The following is a 6,135-nucleotide window of genomic DNA, read 5'->3' as shown; positions in this document are numbered from 1 at the left end:
GCAACCAAAGTTATTTTCCATAGTTTAGTTGTGTTAAAAATTTTATGTATATGTTCTAATTTCCTGGTATATATTAAAATCATTCCATACTATTTCATTCCCTGAAATAAGTGGATAGCGATCTTGCGATAGCACTAACACCAAAACAACCGATTCGTAGGTCATTAATTTGGTGAATATTTAAGACACCCGCCTTTTTAATAAAAGGGGAACATATTTTGCGGTATATGACAAGAATGTTATGACTCGAAGCGCTTCTTTTGTAATGTAACTTTTTTAATCAGCCTTGTGGGGTAATTATCTGCCTAGACTGAGCGTATTTTCCAAGTGCAGGAAGAGCCGTAAGTTAAACTATAGCATGAGATTTTCAAGAGTGTTTAACTGTTATAGAAGCGAATTCTACATAGCATACCTGTAGTTTTTATGTAATGTTTAAAAAACGAGCAGAAGTGTTTTATCGTTTTAACGTGTGTCAATAGAGTTCACAAGAATTATGCTTTTGTTGAACGTTAGTGCGATCTTGCGATAGCACTAACACCAAAACAAACAATTCGTAGGTCATTAATTTGGTGAACATTTAAGACACCCGTCTTTTTAATTAAAGAGGAAAATATTTTGCGGTATATGATAAGAATGTTATGACTTGTGGCGCTTCTTTTGTAATGTAAATTTTTTAATCAGCCTTGTGGGGTAATTATCTGCCTAGACCGAGCGTATTTCCCTAGTGCAGGAAGAGCCGTAAGTTAAACTATAGCATGAGATTTTCAAGATAGTTATAGAAGCGAATTCTACATAGCATACCTGCAGTTTTTATGTAATGTCAAAAAAAACCAGCAGGAGTGTTTTATCGTTTTAACGTGTGTCAATAGTGTTCATAACAATTATGCTTTTGTTGAACGTTGGAAATTAGCATACGAGAAAAACACCACATACTAATGAAGAATGTTTTATCAGCTGATAAAACACCACATACTAATAAGGAGGAGATTTATCGATATAAAAGCAATGCACGTGATGTATGGTAGACCATTTGATAGGTCAATTGACTTATGAATTATTAATGAGTTTTTTTAAGGTTAAAGTAACCCGAATAAAGAACAAATTTATAACAAACAATGTTGAAACTTTTACCTCGAAAAAGAGCGGTTTTTTTATGGTTAAACAGTTATCATGTTTACCTGACAGAATCAAACAGAACATTCGTGCTAATTCATCTTTCTTACCTACACAGAACCATAAAACGCAAAACAGTCCACGGCACTTGTTCTCTCTTCTTGCACTACATTATTTATTTTATATATTAAAGATCATGGCTTTTAATTTCCTTGTTTGTAGCTTGTGACAAAACACGGCTGGAAATGAAAACTTGAATTCAAGGATACACAATTAACTGGTGGCTATGATTTTGGTAAATTCGGCAACTTTCACAGCCGTGGATAAATAGAGGATATTACCTGGCCGCGCGGAGATACTTGAAAAATATTTCACTTGTTCGCTGCCCTCACTTGTGAAGTATTTTTCAACATAAGAAGAGAAATTTCGTATCTCCAAGCGACCATGTAATTTTCATTTTATTACATAAACTCCTCACAAGACAACAAAAGATGCTTTATTCTTGATTTCAAAAACTAAGGTTTGAAATTGAGTACATAAGCTTACAGTCAGTTGTTTATTTGTATCAATCGCAAACCAGGCCGAGTTATTTCAATACGAAGTAAGACCTTGGCGAAAAGCCGGGTTTTCAATCCCTAGGCATTTGGAAGCATACAGATTCTCAATTTCATAGCATAACTACTAACATTTCAGCTCGCTCTGCAAAAGTCGCACCTGGCATCTGTCTTCCACTCGATCAGCACGCCAGTTCTGGTTTCCTAACGACAAACCTTCGTGGGTCTTTTCGTCTCGTCAGCTCAGCAAAGTGATATCTGTAGTTTCAATTGATGTGGCCGTCACTTTGTGCGGACTCTTCGTTGCTTGTTATATGAAGTATCGATCTTCCATCGTTGGCTATCATCGGCCCTGAACTCGGAGCACATGGACTTTGTACCTTGATTGATAGATATAGAAAATTCATTTACAGCAACTGGGGCTAAATTTTTTTAATATCTGGAGCAAATTATATTAAAAATTCACATCACACTTTGCTATGTAGTCCCGAAGGTCAGCATCCATGCCAGGCCAATAGACTGTTTCACGCACACGTCGAAGGCAGCCTTCAACTCCTGTATGGACACCATGCAGTCGTTCGCGTATCATGAGCCTCAGGCTAGCAGGGATTACACATCTTAAACCTTTGAAGAGGACTCCAACCTGTGCCGTGAGTTCATCTCTCACCATGAAGTACGGATGTAATTCTGAGGGTAGAGCTGGTCTGGCCATCCTTTCAGTATCACTTCAGTGAGGGACTGCAAAAGTGGGTTTTCTGTTGTCTCGCGTTGAATTTCGGCAAGCTGTGGATCTGAAATGGGTAGGAAGTCAACTGCATGGATCCGTTCTGTCTTCTGTTCAGCTGGTGAACGAGCAGTTGTTGGCAAATAGGCACGCGACAGGGTAACTACTGGATGCATTTCAGGACCAGGTTTGTAACGGATCTCGACATCATATTGCTGTAATCTCGGAGGTATCCTCTGTAGGCGTTTAGGGGCTGTTGCTAAGGGACTCTTGCAGATAGTTTTCAAGGCTTTATGGTCTGACCACAAAGCCATAAACATATTGATGATTACGTTTAACACTGAAGACTTTGCCAACAGTTCTTTCTCAATTTCAGAGTAGTTTCTTTTACTTGTGGTGAGAGCTCTACTTGAATAGGATACTGGTTGGCCATTCTGCATCAGCACAAATCCTATACCATTGACAGAAGCATCTCCTTGGCCTTCAACAGCTTCACTGGAATTTAAATATCGCAGAATTGGAGCTGAAGTAACGGCTTGCTTCACACTTTCAAAGGCTTTCTCTTGCTCTGTCAACCAGCTCCACTCTACGCCCTTGTGGGTGAGTCGCCTTAGTGGTTTACACAGCTCCGAAAGTTTGCTTAGAAACTTTGATAAGTACTTGACTAAGCCTACCAGCCTTCGGACTGCTGCCACATCACTGGGTCCTTCCATCTTAAGTACGGCTTCTACTTTTCTAGGGTCGGGCTTTACTCCTTCAGACGTAAGTACATGGCCAATAAAGGGGGTCTCTGTGCATTTCAGCCGTAGTTTCTCTCGTTTTAGCTTCAAATTCCTCTCCTGACATCTCTCTAACAGCTTAAGCAAATTGACATCATGGTTTTTCACGGCTTCTTCCTTGCTTGCACCACGGCCTGTAATTAGGATGTCATCTGCTACCTTGTAGATTCCTTCAAGACCTTCAACATTCTGGTCCAACTTTCGCTGAAAACATTCTGGAACGAGGGAGATTCCATAGAGCATCCGCAGATATCTGAACCGTCCACAGGGGGTCTAGAACGCACTTAATTTGCTGGATTCCTTGTCGAGCTGTATCTGTAAGATTCCATCTTTGAGGTCTGCCTTTGAGAACACTCTGACTGCGTGATCAGCTAACTCCGGGAGTATGTCTTCAATCACTGGAAGTGGATAATGGCTTCTTTTGAGGGCTTTGTTACATGTTGTTACATGTAAGATGCTGAGGGTCAATGCACACTCTCAATTTGCCATTTGATTTTTTCTATTACGACAAGGCTAGACACCCAGTCTGTTGGCTGTTCTTCTCTTTTTATCACATTAGCTGTTTCTAAGCGGGCTAGCTCCCCTTCCAGCCTTTCTTTCAGGGTGAGAGGCACACGACGGGGAGGCATGATTGAAGGCGAAGAACTCTCATTAACTTCTAGGTGAAGAGCTCCTTCCATACAACCCAGACTTCGAAATACATCAGGGTAAGTCGTTGCGCTGCTGAAGAGCCAAGAAGGGGAGTGTAATCTTTATCAATGATCGCAAATTCAGCACGATACTTTTTCTTGTTCTTTGGGTTTTGCAGAGATATTTTCGCCACGCCCAGCACCTTCAAAGCTGTTTTAGAGTATGTGGTCAACTTCAAGTCGGTCTTCTTAATTTTAGGTGTCCCTTGGAAGAAATTTACGGGGCAGGACATTGCAGGAGGCTCCTGAATCGACTTGCATTTTCACTAACTCATTTGCAATCTCCATGTGGGCGAAAATTTTGTTCTCGAATTTTGACGTATGCACGGCGTTGGCTCACTTTGCTGCAAAATGGTTGGGTTTTTCACACAAAGAGCACGTTATTCCGTATACAGGGCATTTGTCTCTTTTCCGCTCGTGCTCCATACCACAATACTTACATTCGGCGCTTAGCTGATCCTTAGAACCTTTACCATTTTCTTAGGGTGCTTTCGGCCTCTTAGAATCTTCTTTCTGGTTGACCGCGTTTGCTTCTTGCTCGGGAGTTTGGCTCGCCACCATGCATGTCTTTCAGTTGTGCTGTCGTAGCTTCATTCGCCCAACGGATGTCAACACATTTCGACAGCGTTAATTCCGATTCTTGTAGATACGCCATTGTCACGAACACCACGGATAAGATTATCCTTCAAGGCTCTAAACTTGCAAGTTTCGGCAAACGCTTTGAGTGCAGTGACGTAATTATTGATCGATTTCTGGTTGTTCCTGCGAGCGGTTGTTAAACTTGTATCTTTCATAGATAATGTTCGTTTTTCCAAGGCAGTCGATTTTCCCACAACTCCAGTACTTTTTTTATGTCCGCTTTCTGTTCAACATTTTGAAACGGAAGGCCATTGTGGACTTCGAGAGCTTCCTTTCAGATGCATGTGATAAACATGGCTACTCGAAGGCGGCTTGTTTTGTTTCGTAGGTCGGTGACTTCTTCATAAGCATCCCATACCTGTCGCCACTGTTTCCACTCTTTGGACAGATTTCCACAGCGCATCTCTAGTTTTGGAGGTAAAGACACATTACACCAGAATACCGTAGCACTCGTACCGCTCGTCGAAGGCGGAGTGGCGTTTTCAGCTTCGGTTGGCATTTTGACTACACTTGTCTGCTGTCAAATCGTCGCAAAACGTGTCGAGCTGCACACCGTCTTTACCAATCGCAGCTTAGCTGTTTACTTCTGACACCATGTATAAATCAAAGTCGATAAACTCGATAAAGGGTAAACTCAACGGAACTTTATTCTGAGAACTTAGCACTCGGCTACACGGCCATGTTGTCAAAACGAACACACGACAAGAGGCAGATGTGGTTGAACTTAATGCTGATTGGCTGATCTAGACAATGGACATATCGTCACACCTAGGGTCAGATACATTATGCTCGAAAATTCGAGTGTTATGCTTTTGAGCGTCACCTAAAAAAACCTAGTATTATGCCCGAAATTATGCTCGAAAAATATAGCATAACATGCTCACCTGATTTTTATTGTATTAACATGTTTTAATAACAACTGTATAATAAAACGATCTCTTGGTCTCTCCAAGTGAGAAGCACAAATACTAGAAAGCTCATGCCTTACAACTTGTTAGTCTTAAACTTGTTAGCAAAAGAAATATCTTATTTACATATCTTTTCTACACCTTTTTCAGTTCAAGTTCAATGAATCTAGCCATCGCGAATGTTTCTATCTCTTTGGAATATGAAATTTTTTGACACACTCGTTACGCAGAAAAAAAGACCTATCATGCCGGCATTATGCTTGATGCTCCATCCATAGTATTTTTTACAATAACTGCCCAAATTCCCGCGCGCTGATTGGCTCGTAGCTATTGTCTATAAGAATACAGACAATAAAAATGACGTCAGATGTAACGCGCGCGCTTTCTCAACGAAAAAAATAGCCAATTCCGCTCGTACTTTTTCCATGTTATTGTAAAACACAAATCGACGGCAGTTTTCTATAGTCTATACTCTTATAGACCATAAAATGACGCCATAAAATGTTCAAAACTCGGCAGTGAAACCACTCGCCTGCGGCTCGCGGTTCCACTTGAGTTTTGAACATTTTTTGACGTCATTTTATGGTCTATAAGAGTATAGACCATAGAAAACTGCCGTCGATTTTTTAATTGCTCAAAATTATGCCGGCATAATGAATCTGACCCTAGTCACACCTGTCATGAGTTCAGCTGACCAAGATCTGATGAGAACTGGGCAAACACACACGA

This window comes from Pavona decussata, unplaced genomic scaffold (genome assembly GCF_977016875.1).
Source record: "Pavona decussata unplaced genomic scaffold, jaPavDecu1.1 SCAFFOLD_52, whole genome shotgun sequence".
Lineage (NCBI taxonomy): Eukaryota > Metazoa > Cnidaria > Anthozoa > Scleractinia > Agariciidae > Pavona > Pavona decussata.
Note: the sequence above shows the minus strand (reverse complement) of the source record.